Source organism: Eumetopias jubatus, unplaced genomic scaffold (assembly GCF_037043125.1).
Source record: "Eumetopias jubatus isolate StellerSeaLion01/CBP00866 unplaced genomic scaffold, mEumJub1_p1.0 scaffold_8, whole genome shotgun sequence".
Taxonomy (NCBI): Eukaryota; Metazoa; Chordata; class Mammalia; order Carnivora; family Otariidae; genus Eumetopias; species Eumetopias jubatus.
In genome coordinates this window covers 141,733,664-141,751,365 of record NW_028274814.1, presented here as the reverse complement: position 1 = coordinate 141,751,365, position 17,702 = coordinate 141,733,664, and the positions used below count along the sequence as shown (strand labels likewise).

Below are 17,702 nucleotides of genomic sequence, written 5' to 3'. Positions count from 1 at the left end.
ACCTGGGGGCTGCCCGAGTAGGGGGCAGTCTCGTGGGACTGAGCCCTTCCTGGTGGGATGTGACACTAACTCTGGGCAGATGGTATGAGAAGTGAGCTCAGTAGGAGGACTCCCCACGTGGGCTGGAGAACTGGTCATGGGGGGGAAAGCACCCACACATTTGGTGACCAGAAGTGACATATTCTGTGACTAGAGAGTAAGAGTAAAGGAGAGACGGGACAGTTTCCCTAGACACACAATTAAACCTGCTTTTTTAAAAGGCAGGGATTGTCAGATTGGATAAAAAAGCGAGACTCTCGCCCACAAGAAATAAACTTTGAACATAAACACACAAACAGGTTAGAAGCCAAAGGATGGAAAAGGTGCACCATGCTGATACTAATCAAAAGGAAGGTGCAGTGGCTGCATTCACATTAGAGGGAGACTGAGAATGACGTGTCAGGGACAACAGGGGCACTTGCGTAAAGTGACAATGGGCCAAGTCACCAGACACACGCACACCTAAAGAGCTAAAGGGAGACGAGATGGGGTCACAATCACAGAGATTCAACACATCTAACTGAACAAGCAGACAGAACATCAAGTAGCGCTAACAGAAGCTTTAAGAACACTATTATCACACAACCTAATTGACGTTTATTGAACTGTTCAGCCAACAAAAATAGAATACATATTATTTACAGATGGACACAAAACATTCAAGATCCATTGTTCTCAGGACAATAAAGCAAACTTCAATGAATGTGAAAGAAACAAAATCAATCAAAGAAAGGTCTCTGACAAGGGAGTTGAAAAAGAAATCAACAGAATATCTGGAAAAATCCAAATTGTTTTCAAATAAATAACCCTTCTATATTAAGCCAAGGGTCAAAGGAAAAAATCACAAGGAACAGTAAAGCAAATTTAATCCCAAAGTAAACAGAGAAAGGACAACAACAGAGAAAAGATGTGAAGTCACAGAAATCAAACACTGGTGCTTTAGAAAGATCAGTAAGATCAAAGGCAGAAATCACCAACACCAGGACCAAAAGAGGGGTGCCACCCTAGATCTCACAGGAAATAAGGATAACAAAGAAGTACATAAATAACTTTATGACAATAAATTCAGCGACTTAGATGAAACAAACAAATTCCTAGAAAGACACACATTATAGAAACTCAATAAAGAGGTAAGCCAAATATCTATTTAAAAAATTGAACTTGTAGTTAAAAACCTTCCCAAAAAAGAAACTTCTAGGCCCACCTGGCCGCACTGGTGAATTCTACCAAATGTTAAAGAAAAAGAACCAGGGAAACACAAACTCTTCCATAAAAGAAATACTTTACAGCTCTTCATGAGGCAGTATTACCCTGATACCAAAATCAGAAAGACACTACAAGAAGATTCGTATCCCTATGATCACAGAAAAACTTCAACAAACTCAGCAACTTCTTAGACTTCAGCAAATCAAGGGGCACCTGGGTGGCTCAGTCAGCTGAGCCTCTGAGTCTTGATCTGGGCTCAGGCCGTGCCTTGTGGAGGTGGGCTCCACACTCAGCAGGGGTCTGCTTGAGGTCCTCTCCCCACCTTCTGCCCCTCCCTCCCCACCCTCACGTTCTCCCTCTCTCTAAAATAAATATTTTTTAAAAAACAAGTTACAGATATCATACCATGAGTAAGTGGGGTGATCATGAGAGTAAAATATTAACAGAATAACGGAGGAGAGCCATGGTCACATTACATAAAGACATGTACCACTCCAGTCCCCATTCATGACAAAAGTGCTCGACAAGGCAGAGAAGACGAGTCCCCAGCCTTCCGAGGATGCCTGGAAAGAGCTATCGCCGCCAACACAGTGCGCAGGGATAGACAGAGCGTGTGCCCTGCAGAACGGCACCTCAGCCACGCTCCCGCCAACACTGTGCTGGAGCCCGGGGAACAGGCAGATGGAAAGGACAGGGGACACTGCCATCCTTCACCAAAGGCACAGTCATCCATGGAGGAAAGGTCTTAAGGCCTCTACAGAAAGACACTAGTCGTGCATTGCAGCCGTGCTCCCGTGCTGGCCGCCGCCTCACTCCCCAGTGCTCACTTTCCCATTCCTGGACCATGCTGTCCTCTGTCCTCTACAGGTGACCAGGTGGGCCTTTCCCCCTCCGGGGCTGGAAGAACCCACCCTTCTTCCTTCCAGGCTAACATCTTGTTCTAGGCTGACCCTGGCCCTCTCTCAAGACTCTCGGGGCAACACTGAGGGATGATGGAGATGGTAAGAGCTAATACTTACTGAGTGTTTACCATGGGCCATCTTTTAAGAGTCAGACCTGCATTATCTCTCTTAAAGCAAGTGACAGGGGCCCCTGGGTGGCTCAGTTGATTAAGCATGCAAGTCTTGGTTTCAGGTCATGATCTCAAGCCCCAAATCAGGCTCCATGCTCAGCGTGGAGTCTGCTAAAGTTTCTCCCTCTCCCTCCACCCCATGCTCGCTCGCTCTCTCTCTCAAATAAATAAATACATCTTTTAAATAAATAATAAACCACACGACAGTCTTTTGAGGATGGTTTACTTTGCCTTTTCTCCACAGAGAGGCTGAGAAACCCATCCCAGGCACACAGGCATGAACGGGGAAGGGGGGAAACAAGAGCATGGGAAAGAGGCGGCCTGACAGCACAGCGATTCCCGGCCATGAATGAACATTTGCAGACCACAGGCTCAAGAAGCCCTACCAAACCCAAGATTTTTGTTTAAGAAGTGCTGAAAACAAGGGATAAAACAAAAAAATTACAAGGGACAGAGGAACGTATTTAAACAACACCAGAGGGATGGAAGCAGCAAAATCCAGATTATGGGAAATTCTTCAGGACAAACAACCCAGTTTCCTTAACAAACAATTTATACTTGAATCCTGACCTTAACTAGCAAACTATGTATAAACGTTTTTTAGATAATGTGAGAAATCTGGATACAGAACATTTGATATGAAAGATTGTTTTAAAGCTGTGATAAAGGTATTGTGGATAAAATTTTTAAAAGACTCTCCTCTATCCAAGATACTTATTGAAATATGTCCATATGAAATGTGATTTCTGGTATTTGCTTCAAAATAACTGAGTGGGGGATACTGATAAACGCATGGCCATGACTTGGTACCTGCTGAAGGGAATGCATTTTCTAATCTCTATTACAATACTTCCACAAGAATTATTTTAAGAAAAGGGGCACCTGGGTGGCTCAGTCGTTAAGCATCTGCCTTCGGCTCAGGTCATGGTCCCCGGGTCCTGGGATCGAGCCCTGCATCGGGCTCCCTGCTCAGCAGGAAGCCTGCTTCTCCCTCTCCCACTCCCCCTGCTTGTGTTCCCTCTCTCGCTGTGTCCCTCTCTGTCAAATAAATACAATCTTAAAAAAAAAAAAATTGCAGCTCTTTGTTTTCAACACCACAACTGCCTGAAGCTACAGTACCAGTTGGGGCCAGCCAAGAGCCTCGCCAGAGGTTTAAAAGGAAGATCTGGGGAACAAGAGGTCTATGGGGAGCTTTGAAAAGCTCTGACAGGGCACCTGGGTGGCTCAGTTGGTTAAGTGACTGCCTTCGGCTCAGGTCATGATCCTGGAGTCCGGGCATCGAGTCCCGCATCGGGCTCCCTGCTCGGCAGGGAGTGTGCTTCTCCCTCTGACCCTCCCCCCTCTCATGCTCTCTCTCTTTCTCTCTCATTCTCTCTGTCTCAAAGATTTATTTATTTATTTATTTGACAGAGAGAAAGAGAGAGAGCATGAGAGGGGGGAGGGTCAGAGGGAGAAGCACACTCCCTGCCGAGCAGGGAGCCCGATGCGGGACTCGATGCCCGGACTCCAGGATCATGACCTGAGCCGAAGGCAGTCACTTAACCAACTGAGCCACCCAGGTGCCCATACATAAAATTTAAAAAAAAAAAAAAAGAAAGAAAGAAAGAAAAGCTCTGACAAATTCCTGGGGATGCAGAAGGACATGCATGTGCAGAACTGTGCACACGTCCAGGAAAGACCTGGATGGACACCCCAATCACTCCCTCCTGGCTGCCCCTGAAATGCTGTGCAAGCAGAGGGTCAAGTCGAGGGCAAAGTGCTCAAGGTCAGAGGGTGAAGGCGAGGGCAAAGTGCTCAAGGTCAGAGGGTGAAGGCGAGGGCAAAGTGCTCAAGGTCAGAGGGTGAAGGCGAGGGCAAAGTGCTCAAGGTCAGAGGGTGAAGGCGAGGACAAAGTGCTCAAGGACAGAGGTGCACATGCACACACAGCCCCTAGCAGAGATGGCAGACACACCTGGCATTTAAGGAAGGCATTAAAGGAAATCTCTGACCAATCCTGAACTGACCACTAAGCTACCCAAGCAGACTTCAGTGGCTAAACACTACAAGGAACACAGGCTTTCTAGAATTCGTTCAGGAAAGCCATGAAAGAAACAGACTGAAACAAAACAAGACTCCAGCAATAACAACAAACATGAGAGGGAGGAGATTCTGATGTCCAGTTTTCAACAAAACCAACGAATTACAAAACATACAAAAAAAGCAGGAAAGTATGGCCCATACATGGGGGAAAAAAAGCAGTCCAAAGAAACTGTCCCTGAGAGGGCCCAGATGTTGGACTTACTAGAAAAAGACTTTAAATCAGGCATTAGAAATGCGTTGACTGAATTAAAGGAAACAGTGTATAAAAACAACATATAAAACAAGGAATAACATGTCTCACCGAATAAATATCAATATAGACAGAAAAATTATAGAAGAGCACCAAGCAAAAATCACGACACTGAAATGTAGAAGTACAAGGGGAACATTTACTAGAGGAGTTCAGACTCATGAAGAACCAGCAAACCTGAAGACAGGTCAGCCAGGACAGTGGGACGGGAAGCCAGCAGAGCTGCAGAAGACCATCCACCGCCCTGCTGAGCAGCTACACCGACACCCGCCTCACCCACACTCCCCTCACCTGCACACAAAACACCACACGAGAGGCCAGGTAACAAGCATTCGTACATTTCAAAGGGCCGAGACTATACAAGTATGTCCTTCACCCACAACGCAGTTAGATTATAAAACAGTAACAGAAGAGAATTTGAGAAATCAATAAATATTTGGAAATAAAAGTACATTTCTAAATAATCCATGTGTCAGAAAGAAATTACAAGGGAAATTAGAAAGTATTTTCATCTGCGGGACGCCTGGGTGGCTCAGTTGGTTAAACGTCTGCTTCGGCTCAGGTCATGGTCCCAGGGTCCTGAGATCGAGTCCCGCATCGGGCTCCCTGCTCAGCGGGGAGTCTGCTTCTCCCTCTTCTTCTGCCCCTTCCCTGCCTGTGCTCCCTTGCTCTCTCTCTGTCAGATAAATAAATAAAATCTTAAGAAAGAAGTATTTTCATCCAAATGAAACATAACACACCAAAATTTATAAGATGCTGAAGTGCTCAAAGAGAAATTTATAGCTTTCAATACCTATATTAGAAAAGAAGAACCTCGAATCAATAAGGTAAGCACTTCTTCAGAACATTCCACCCCAAAACCGGAGAATACATTCTTTTCACATGCATATAGAAGGCCACAAATCTCAGTAAATTCCAAAAAACTAAAAGCATATAGGAATGCTGACTCACTATGTTGTATACATGAAACTAACATCACACTGCATATTAACTAGAATTTAAACAAAAACTTAAAAAAAACCCTGAAATCATACAATGCATGTAAAAAAAAATAATGTAAGCATTCACCTTAAAAAATACTGCAAAAAAAGGCAGGAAAAGAGGCAATAATAAAGATTAGAGTGGTATGAATGAAACGAAAAACTGAAAAGGGATACAGAATATCAACAAAACCAAAAGTTGATTCTTTTAAAAGATCAAGAAAACCAACAAATCCTTAACTAGATTAACCAAGACTACAAGACAAAGTTTGTGAAAATGTGGGAACGTTACCACTGATTCCTCACAAAGTGGAATATAAGAAAATACTATGAACAACTTGGCACCAACAAGTTCAACAACTTAGGTACAATGGAAAAGTTCCTAGAAAGTAATAAGTTACCAAGAGTGACTCGAGAAGAATGAGAAAACCAGAATGGACCTATAACAAGTACAAAATTGAATTAGTGATTTAAAAATCTTCCTGCAAGAAAGTCATAGGCCCAAATGGCTTCACTTGTGAATTTTTTCAAACATTTACAGAAGGAATAGTACCGATATGCCCCAAACTCTGAAAACAGAAGAGGATGGGATAATTTCCAGCTCAGTCTGAGAGGTCACATCACCTCTACCCCAAAGCTAGACAAAAACAGCAAGGAAGAACTACAGATCACTAGATACACAAAGGAGGCCCCAACGTTTTCCACAGTACAAGAGGACCACAGGGAAGGAAGCACCATAAAGCCAGAAAATGTTGTCTAAATCATATCTCCTTACATTAAAAAAAAACCTAAAAAACAAAAAATTAGTGTTATATAAAACCAAATGCAACAGACAGAATAATGGGCCCCTCAGAAGTCTGTGTCCTAACCCTCAAATCTGTGAGTATGCTGAGTTACATGGCAAGGAGGAATTATTATTTTTTTTTAAAGATTTTATTTACTTATTTGACAGAGAGATAGAGAAAGAGTACAAGTAGGCAGAGAGACAGGCAGAAGGAGAGGGAGAAGCAGTCTCCCCGCTGAGCTGGGAGCCCGATGTGGGGCTTGATCCTGGGACCCCAGGGTCACGACCTGAGCTGAGCGCAGATGCTTAACCATCTGAGCCAGCCAGCCGCCCAAGATATTTTAAAATAACACAAAAGGACACCCTAAGTCAGGCTAGAATACTGAAATGAGGTTATCGGTCCTAAGAAAATCTTAGGAAATAAAGTAAAGTACCATTTCAAGAATAAAGACTAAGTTAGAAGCACCATAAGAACAAATAGACTCCACAACTGATTTTACTAAGAGCAACAGAAGAGGAAAGGAATATTTTTTTAATGGAAAAGAAATGAAGGAATAAAAAAGACCCCAGAGAAGCGAACTGAAAGGATGGTAAAGAAGATCCAACACACACACAATCAGAGCCCCTCCCCACCCTGCAAAAATGGAGGGGACAAAGCCGGGGAACAGAATACTAAAAACTTAAAACCCTTTCCCGAAATAAAACTTGTGGAGCTCCATATTGATAGGGCATGCCATCTGAATGAGAAATCCACGCCTAACAACAGTAAAAAAGAATACTATTCAGGCAAAAAAAACAAAGTCACTTACACAGGAAACAAAGTAAAATTACCATGCATTTGCAACGCTTTATGCTGGAAGACAAGAGAATAATAATTAAGGTATCCAAAGGAAAAAATGTGAGCTGAGGATTTTACATACAGTCAAACTGACTTTCAAGTACAAAGGACACATAAAACTATCAACATGCAAGAATCTGAGTAATATTTTCCATGAGTCCTTCCCATCTTCCATGGGAGCTGGGGGTTGAGCTACAGCATCTTCTTTTTTTTTTTTTAAGATTTTATTTATTTATTTGACAAGAGAGACAGCGACAGAGGGAACACAAGCAGGGGGAGGGGGAGAGGGAGAAGCAGGCCTCCCGCCGAGCAGGGAGCCCGATGGGGGCTCGATCCCAGGACCCTGGACCATGGCCTGAGCCGAAGGCAGACGCCCAACGACGGAGCCACCCAGGCGCCCCCAGCATCTTCTGAATAAATAGGTGAAACTTAACTACTATTTGGAGGTATGCAATTCAGCCATCAAACTATGAAGAAAAGGAAGGAACGGCCATAATGGTGAGATAAGAAGTTACTTCTGTCAGGAGGAGGGAGGGACGGACACAGCACAGGGAGGGGCTACAAGGGAGGGTTCTGGGGCTGTGGCCAAAGTTTCTTTCTTGACCAAATCGACGGTCACAAAAACGTCCACCTTATAATAACCCCTCAAGCTGTACGTTTACTTCATCCAGTTCCTGTGTCTGTGCTAGACTTTAAAATTAAAAAGCTTTTCTGAAAAACAAACAAACAAAAAAACAGGGGCGCCCGGGTGGCTCAGTGAAGCGGCTGCCTTCGGCTCAGGTCGTGATCCCGGGGTCCTGGGGTCGAGTCCCAGTCGGGCCCCTGCTCCGCGGGGGCCTGCTTCTCCCTCTCCCGCTCCCCCTGCTCGTCCTCTCTCCGTCAAATAAATAAATAAAATCTTTAAACAAACAAACAAACAAAAACCACCTTATCAAACTACATTGAGGACATCGTGGTATTGGTTCCAGGGGCCAACAGACTGACACAGGCTGGGGAGTCCTGGACCAGACCCCTGCACCACGTCTGCACACACCTGATTTCTTATGCTGGAGATGCTGCAGAGCAGCGAGGAAGACGGACCTTTTCAATAAATGGCGGTGCCAGGACAATTCAATCGCTCTGTGGAGAAAACAACACTCACCTCCTAGTTCACGCCATCCCCCGAAGCACACCGCGTGGACGGCCACACCGCGTGGACGGCCACACCGCGTGGACGGCCACACCGCGTGGACGGCCACACCACATGGACGGCCACACTACGTGGATGGCCACACTAAAGGCAAAACAATGCGGAATATATTAGAGAAAAAGATCCTTTTAACCTTGATTTAGAGCAAAACAGAACTATCGAGGCAAGATGGGCAATCAGGCCATACTAAAATTAAGAAACTTAAAAATCAAGGAAATATAAATTAAGGCCACAGCCATGTACACCTTGTAAAATGGCTACACACACACACACACACACACTCTCTGGCCTGATAATGCTGGATGTTGCTGACGGTCTGCGACACACAAGTACAGCTACCTGGTAAAACTGGTATCGCCCCATGACCACTCACAGGGTCTCACGCCAACAAGATGCCTGTGACACGCAGCAGAGGACGAGTCCAGAGACGCTCACAGCAGGACTCCTAACGGTCGGGAGCCGGCCACCGACGGCAGACACCCGCTGGGACAGACCCAGGCGGTGGGGATCCCACAGCAAGATGAAGCGACTGCCATCATACCCAGCAACTACACTGGCGACCACGAGCCAGACACCAAACAACACAGGCTGCGGGCGCTCCCGAATTCGAAGGACAGTGGGACGAGCTGCGAAAATTATTAACTTTAGGGTTGGGGGGGCCGGGGGCACAGGGGCAATTTTCCATCTCTTGACTGGTGATGATTCACTGAGATGAGCACTTCTCTGCATGTATGTAATGCTTCACAAGAAGAGGCAAGGGGCGCCTGGGTGGCTCAGTGGGTCAGGTGGCCCACTCTGGACTTCGGCTCAGGTCAGAATCTCAGGGTCATGGGATTGAGCCCCGCGTCAGGCTCCACGCTGGGTGTGCGTCTGCTTGTCCCTCCCCCCTGCCTCTCACCCCACTCATGTGAGTACTCTCTCTCTCTGTAAAATAAATAATAAATAAAATCTTTTTTAAAAAATAAAAGAGTTAAAAGCTGGGAATCATCTACACATCCCTCAGCAGCTGCCATGTGAGTGCCCCCCATGATGCATCTGTCCCACCTGAGCAGGAGGGAGTGCCCCCCGCGGCGGCCCTCATGGCAGATGAGAGGTCGGCCCGGACTGCCCTGGGTGTAAGGGCACCCACACACGTACATGTCTGGAAGGGTATATAAAACTTCACTGCAATAATCATGGAAGACTTTCACTTTCTATTCTATGTATTTCTTTACTGCTTGACTAATTTGCTCATATTATTTCATAATCATAAATAGCAACGATGTTGCTAGTTTAGGAAAAATACTGTTATTTGATCCAGCAGTTTACTATTAGAGAAAATAATGTTTTCCTACTATTTCAGCACAAATTAAAGGAAAAAAAGAAGTATGTTGTCTTTGGTTTTCAAACCACCAAAGGATTATGTTACTGTGGCAGTTTTGATAATTTTACATATGTGTAAAGAATAATTCGGTTTTTGCTACCTGCCCCAAAACTCAGGAGGGGATTTATCTGGATGGCATCTGGAACCAACACCATGATTCTGACTCTATTCTCCGGCAAACAGAAATAGGGTAATCAACAACACGTAACACAGAATCCTTCCGGAACAACTTGCAGCCTGGGTCCCCCAGGACAGGAGGCAGCCCCAGCTTTCTGCAGCCCAAGGGCTACCCAGATGCTGGGCACTCCCGCGACGAAGGAAGTAACATCATATTCTGACAGTAAGCACAGCAATCCCAAATTATGATGAGAGCCAAGAGACGGGAGAGGAGAGACACCCAAAACCAAAGTCTCCTAACTTATTTTAGTTTTCATTTCAAACACAAAAATACCAAAGAGTAAAAGGTAGCTAATCAGAGGTTCCTTTCCGTAGGCTAGAAAAAGCAGAATGCATGGAAATGTTCTGGCTTGGAGAATCTACTGTTATTTTTTATTGAAAGAGTGAAAGAAACCACCTTCCAACTACTCAGATGTGGAAGGCAGGGGCAGAGCGGCCCGGCTCCCGCCCGGCAGCTACTCACACTCAGTGACTTACTAACACAGCCATCTATTTCATGATCTCAAACACTCTGGCTACCAAGCATATCCGATTTAGTAAAGTATATTTTTCCACTTTTCACATCCAAATTGAAGCATATTAAAGGAACACTACTTCAAGAATTAGATCTCACTGGGTGAGACTGGCAAAGACCCTCTGTCCACGGGGCTGTGAAAAGCACTCACGGGACGATACGCGTGGCGGGGCCCGCGAGGCACATGGAAACACCTCCTACAATCACATCCCTGGACCCAGCAACCCCACGACGACGACCAGGGCCCCAGGGCAGCACTCCTCAAGCAGAAAACAACACAGGCCCCAGTCGTCACCACAGCACTCCCCAGTCCGAGCTGGAAAACCACTCCACACCCATCAGGAAGGGCTGCTACAGTCAGAGACGTGGTGAATAAAGAAGCGAGACACACAGTGTAAACAGTACTTGCTACTACCTTTTATGACAGACAAGAGAGGAAACCAAGATTTTTGCAGGATAAACAGAAATAAAAACAGTTGCCTGCCTATAAAGAGTGGAGATGTGAAATCTCTGATCATATCTTTCATATGATTTTGACTTTTGGGCCATGTAATGATTTTGAACATAAAGATAAAATTTAAAAATTCCAAATCTGAAACAAAAAAACTTAACTGTGTATCAGATGGGCAACACAACCACAGACAAAAGAATATTCATCAAGAGGCTTGTTTCCAAACACAGCACTTCATCCTCAACATAATATGTACTAAGAACCAAAAGAACTTAAAAACAAAAGCGCCCTAGGGGTGCCTGGCTGGCTCAGTCCATAGAGGGTCAACTCCTGATTTTAGGGTTGTGAGTTCAAGCCCTACGGTGGGTGTGTGTGGAAATTACTTAAAAATAAAATCTTAGAAACAAACATCAAAATACCTTAAACTCTACGAAGGGATCCTATTAGTAGTAGCAACACAATATACTAATTTTACACCTGATTTTATGTATACTTGAGCATAAAATAAGTAACTATGCCAATGACATTAAGAATCAAGATTTTCAGGATAAAAAAAGGATAAATTTTAAAAATCAAAGAAATTGGGCGCCTGGGTGGCTCAGTCGGTTAAGCCATTGCCTTCAGCTCAGCTCATGATCCTGGAGTCCCGGGATCAAGGCCCACATCAGACTCCCTGTTCGGCGGTTCAAATATCATTTGAACTTACCATGTTTTATTTTTTTTTTAAAGATTTTATTTATTTATTAGACAGAGAGAGCGAGAGAGCACAAGCAAGGGGAACAGTTGAGAGAGAGGGAGAGGCAGGTTCCCTGTCAAGCAGGGAGCCCGATGCAGGGCTCGATCCCAGGACTTACCATGTTTTAAACAAGTGTTTCCTATTTCTGTCCATGAGATAGGTGCTTACAGCCACAATAACAGGCAAACACAATGCACACACCAACACTTTTCTGCATGGAAAGGGACCGCAGCACTTGGGAGCAACAGAAACCGGCAGGTTGGGAAGGGAGGGCACGGGGCCAGAGCAGTGCTCTCAGAACACCGCTGATGCCGCGGGAGGACCAGGAGCCCGCGCAGCGGGGCACCCAGCTGCTCAGCTACAACCGTGTGAACATCCAAACACAAACACAAGCCTTTAATAGGCCGCAGTACAATGAATAAATAAAAATCCATTACTCTGCACTGATATTCAAGAAAGAAAAAGGAAGAACGGAAGCATTTACCACAGTGAAGCTAAATGTCATGAGCACTGCTCCCCCAATGAGTAGTGACAAAAGGGGAGGGTCCAGCATTTGTCCTCCTGTTTCAGGACGCCCAGATGAGGGAACACAGATAAAGAACAAGGGAAGCTGGCATCAGTACCCGCAGGACAGCCCCCCAGAATGGTGCGGCAGGAAGCACAGAGCATCGCCTTGGTGAAAATGTGCTGCCTGCCTCCAACTGAGCCTCTTACCATCAGACCACAGCGCATGGGGAGCACGGGGAGCAGAGGAACAAGTTAAACGGCACAGTGCAAAACAGATCCAGAACACGGGGCACTCGCAAGACAACTGGCCTAGTCTTTTTTTTTTTTTAAAGATTTTATTTATTTATTTGATAGAGACAGCGAGAGAGGGAACACAAGCAGGGGGAGTGGGAGAGGGAGAAGCAGGCTTCCCGTGGAGCAGGAAGCCCGACATGGGGCTCGATCCCAGGACACCCTGGGTCATGACCTGAGCCGAAGGCAGACACTTAATGACTGAGCCACCCAGGCGCCCCTGGCCTAGACTCTTCAAAGGTCAATGTCATGGAGGCATTTTTCTGCGAAGAAAAGAAACTAAAGAGACGTAACAGCCAATAATGACCTAGACTCAATTCTGGTTTGGAGACATCAGCTCCCAAAGACCACTGTGGGCAAGTGGGGGGATGGGAGCAGGGACTGGCCCGGGCCCTGCCCTACACGTGGTCAATGATGGTGTGCGGGTCCTACAGAAGAGTCCCTTTCTGCCTCTTCTTTGGAGAAAAGGACATTTAGGGGTGACATGCTGGGATATCTGCAATTTCCTTTGGAAAAGTTTGGCAAGCACCAGATGGGCAGAAGGTAGCAGTCACAGCGACATTCTCACAAGCACTCTCTGTAAGTCAGAAACGTCATAATAGAACCTTCCAAACACTGAAGCACAGTTGTGTCCAACTCAGGGTTCACACGCTCTCAATGAATCACAGGGACACTCCTGCCTGGTTCACACTTGGAGACAATAGTCTTCCCACCAAGGTCATAAATTCAGATCTGGTCTATGTCTGAGAGTACCTTTCGCATATTCTGAGCATGTGTTAACCATAACTAACACATTCTAGGGGTGGCTAGAGCATCAAATGCCTCAAAGCCACTGTGCTCACACAAAGAAAAACCATAATCCAGTACCAGCTATGCAGAGATGGGGGACAGAACCAAGAGCCAGGGACAGCTGCTAAGGGTTAAACTTCAGAAACCCAGAACCAGAGCCCTTCCCATAAGATGTAGTCAGAAATCGTGATAAGGCTACCTTGGAAACAAAGCACATTCCAAAGCAAGCAAACAGACCATGCTAAGGTCAGCTGGTCCCTGTTCTGTCCCTGAAATGTTCTGGGTCACAGACCAGGGCTATTTGGGTGGTTCTGCTCACTCGTTTTGTGGGTCCCCTTTACCCAACACCAGCACCCTTGCTGCTTACCTTTTCCCACAGGGACCAGGGCAGTCCCACGAGGGATAGGTGTGAAATTGCTGCCGTGGCTGGAAGCTACCAAGAATTTTTAAAGCGTCCTTTTACTTACAGGACGTGGAATATGGGCTCTCCAAGAGAGTAACTGGAGCTCTCCCGGAAGAGCTCAATGCTTCTGATGCTGCTCCCTCACGAGGCAATCAAGCGAGCAGACTGTAAGGTGAGGATCAGTTAGCAGTGGCCTTGGATGAAAACTCAGTCCCTCTTGGTTGACATCTGTGGGGGCAGTGAAGCAGGACAGAGCAGGTGCAGGGCCACACAGCCAAGGGGCCAGGTCCTCCCTGTCCAGATCAAGGAGCCATCGCCTAGAAAGTGCCGCGGTGGGCCAGCAGGGGACAGTCCCCCACCCCAGCCCCAGGCTGCCATCAGCAGTGAGGGGCCTTCACAGAGCAGGAGCACAGGCTGCTGCGGACCCAGAGGTACCCACGGGACTCGGGCTCAAGCAGAGGGGTCAGCCTCTCCACCGCACTGATGCTTCTTCCTTGGGGCCTCCATCCATGGCCCCAGACCCCTCAGGGCTGGACTTCCTCTAAGAAGAGGTCTTCCTCGAACATACTTCTCAAGCAGAAACTGCCCATCACCTCTGTCCACACCTGCCTGTACTTTTCCTGGGAGCACTTGCTGGGCCTTTTTCTTTGGTTTAAGTCTATCCCCAGGATCACTGCTTAGGTTCCCTGAGGGCAAGGCCTTCTTTTCAAAACCACCGCTGCCCGCAGCAGACAGAACCGTGGTAGGTACAGAGCAAGAGGCCAGAATCCTCACAGAGTCAAGCACCTCTCCCAGGACCCTCTGCCTCAGAAATAGGGAGCACGAGAAGGAAAGGCTTTATTTTCCTCCTAGCAGTGCCTTCCAGAATTTGAGCCACCAAAAGCACATTATCAAATAATTAACAAGGAAGTGATCTGAGCCATTTCAGAACGAAGAAACATCTGGGTGCTGGAAAGTGGGGTGAGGGAGAAGGGTAGGAAAGACAGGGGTATAAAGAGGGTGAGCCCCTGGGAGGGGCATGGACCAGAGATCTGTGGAGTCCCGACACTGCAGAGGCTACAGGACGGCCAGGGCCAGAGGCACACTGTGACTCTTTATGTAGCTAAATTCACTGAAACACAGAACGTAAATAAGAAAATGGATCCTACAGCTTATGTGCTCAAGCCCTGAGATTTAAATAGTGCCTTAAAAACCAAATAGTAATTAGAAGAACGACAGTCGCAGACTGAAAACTCTGTGTTTTGTGCAGAGAAGCTCGGAAGGAAACAGAATGCTGGCGAGGGAGAGCCATCCGAGGCTCTGGTGCCATGTCAGCGCCATGCCCGGCATCATTCACCTGCTTCCCTCCCCTCACAAGGCAATCCTCCCAGCGAAGAAGGAAATCAGACCAGAGTTCACAAACCGAAGGAGCTGAGGCCAGGCAAAGAAAAACTGAAAACGCAGAGGGAAGCCAAGGCGTGCACTGACCATGACCACCGTCCGCCTGCTCCAAGAGCTCCACCTCCCAGGGCTGCTCACTCTCCAAAGTCTGTGCTGGACAGGGCCTGAAATGCAGATGCACACATTTCATCCACTCAGTGATACCGCACAGCAGCTTCACGGCACAGACACAGAATTCAACCAACTGCCCTCATAATGTACTTTAAATCTTTCTCCAGGGTGCCAGAACATTCTTTCCACAGTGTGACTTACTTACAAGCCTTCTTGTTTGCACGTAGTGACATTAAAGAAGAGAGCAGAGTCCTCATGTCCAAAATATCAGGAAGAACCAGAGCAAACAGTGTGTGCGGGAGGGGGCGACTGTCAGGTAATCACCTGTCAGGTAGACTGAACCCCAGCCTTCTTCCAACATAGGGGATTGACTCTGTCCTTTGAGACGTTCTGGATTCACAGAATATGTCTTACCTTGTGCTAGACCTTGTACTCAGAAAACATAAAGCATGACAGGGAGATGACCTGTGTAAGGGTTTGGGGAGCTGTGTGTCCCTGCACCAACGTCCCACAGGAAGCCCTCAGAGTCGAGTCCAACTCCTGTGAGAGCTTTCCTCTCAAAAGGTAGCTTTGTTTAGTGACCAAGTGAAATTTGGCTTATTCATAGTACTTTTTAAAAGACTCCAACTAAATCCTTTCAAGTCTCCTAATTTTATCACCATGATATAGACAAAACAAGTATTAATATTTCTATATAAAAAGTCACAAAGGATGCCCTCGATATGAAACCTATCTCATTAAAGTCTGAAGTGGATTTTTTAGAAGATTTTATTTATTTATTTGAGAGTGAGAGTGTGAGCACAAGCAGGGGGGAGGCAGAGGCAGAGGGAGAAGCAGGGAGCCCGATGTGCGGCTGGTGGGGCTCGATCCCAGCACCCCGAGACCATGACCTGAGCTGAAGGCAGACGCTTAACCATCTGAGCCACCCAGGCGCCCCTGAAGGGGATTTTGTAAAAACTATGCACTTGATCTAGTCAGAGTTAACTTCAAAACAAATAACTTCCCTTTTTTTTCTTTACAAAGAGAATGCCAGCAGAAGCTGCTCCTGATGGCCCCGCCCGGCGGAAACTTGCTTCCAGAGAGGTGCACGTGTGCACGGAGGGTCACCCCCACACCCGAGAAAGCACAGGGGCCGCAGGGGGGCCGGGATGCCCTCCAGCAAGGGGGGGGTTGCGGCTCGCAGAAAAAGGGCGCAAGAAGACACGCAGATGACCGAGTTTGGGTCTAGAAAAACAACTACGATTGAAAAGCATGTGCAATTACACTTTGCAACTTGATTCACATCTTATCCATGAAACCTGAACGGTGGCACCCCGACACAGAGACCACTAACGAGCTCACGAGCATGTGCTTCCTGAGACATTTAACTGACGCCGTTGGCTGTCTCTTCCTGGAAATACCACCGAAGACGAAATACATCTAGAAAACAACCCTAAAAGCAATTTCTAAGGCACCTCGCCGTAGCGGCGGCGGACAAAGTGCTTGGAGGAGACTCGAGGAGCCCCAGCACCCCGGCCTGGCCCCCCAGCCCCTGACCTCCGGCCCGGCCGCCCAGGCCCCCCAGCACAGCAGCCCGGCCCGGCCCCCCCCCGCAGCCGACCCCCCCCCCCGGCCCGCGGAGGCGAGGGGCGGCGGGCCGCACCAACTTTCCCCCACTTGAGGTGTTTTGTCAACAGAATGCTGCCGTCCGGAAAACGCTTCTCGGGCGCGACCTGCCCGGCCCCGCCGCGCGCCAGCTGTCAGCCGGGGGGCCCGGGGGCGGGGGCGCGGGCCGGGGGTCCTGGGGTCCGGGCCGGCCCAGGCGCTACGGGCCCCGCGGCCGAGTCGGGAGGCCGGGGCGGGGTCCAGGCCACGGGAGGCCGCGCCCTCGAAGCCGCCCCCAGCCCGGCGCACACAATGTCGCGGCGACCCCGGCCACCCCACCCCACCCCACCCCACCCCACCCTCCCGGCCCCGCCGCCCGACCCCGCCTCGCCCCGCCCCCCGGCCCCCGGCTCCCCCGGCCCCGACCCCGACCCCCGACGGCGCTCCAGGACGGCCGGGCCCGGGGCGCGAGCTCGCGGCCGAGGCAAAGCCCGCCCCGGCCGCCCGCCGTGCACTCACCGCGGGCACGGGGCTCGGGGCGGCGCGGCTCCCGCCCGCCTGCGGACGACGGCCGGCGCGGGCGGGCGCTCCCATTCATTAGCCGCGGCTTTGTCTGCCCCCGCCGGCCCCTCCCGCCGCCGCCGCCGCCCGCCGCCCGCGACGCCGCCGGACGCTGCGCCCCTCCCAGGGCCCCGCGCGGCGCGGGGCGGGGCCGGGGGCGGGGCCGGCTGGGCGGGCGGCACCAGGGACCCAGGCGCCGCTGACGGGGCGAGCCCGGGCCGACCGCGCAGGCGCGGTCTCTGTCCCTGGGCTGGGTCGGGCCGGCTACGCAGGCGCGGCCCCGCTGCCGGGCCGGTCCGACCGCGCAGGCGCAGTCCCCGCGCGTGGGCCCCGCCCCCGGGCTGGTGCGGACCGGCCTCTGAGGTGCAGATTCCGCACGCCGGCCTTTTCCCCCCGGC

General features: G+C 48.8%; 1 protein-coding gene across 3 annotated transcripts in view; it reads right to left on the bottom strand.

Annotated features, from left to right (window-relative positions):
* Positions 1 to 17,388, bottom strand: part of ZBED4 (zinc finger BED-type containing 4) — a 30,989-nt gene extending 13,601 nt beyond the window's left edge. The window contains exons 1-2 of one of the 3 annotated variants that reach the window (XM_028115468.2): positions 17,263 to 17,388; positions 15,136 to 15,212 (exon numbers count right to left, since the gene is read on the bottom strand). The gene's annotated coding sequence lies outside the window, so the exon portion shown is untranslated. Of the gene's footprint in view, positions 1 to 8,389; positions 8,423 to 15,135; positions 15,213 to 17,262 lie in introns of those variants that run through there. The other 2 variants (XM_028115469.2, XM_028115471.2) reach the window with 2 other exon arrangements.
* Positions 17,389 to 17,702: the final 314 nt, after the last annotated feature.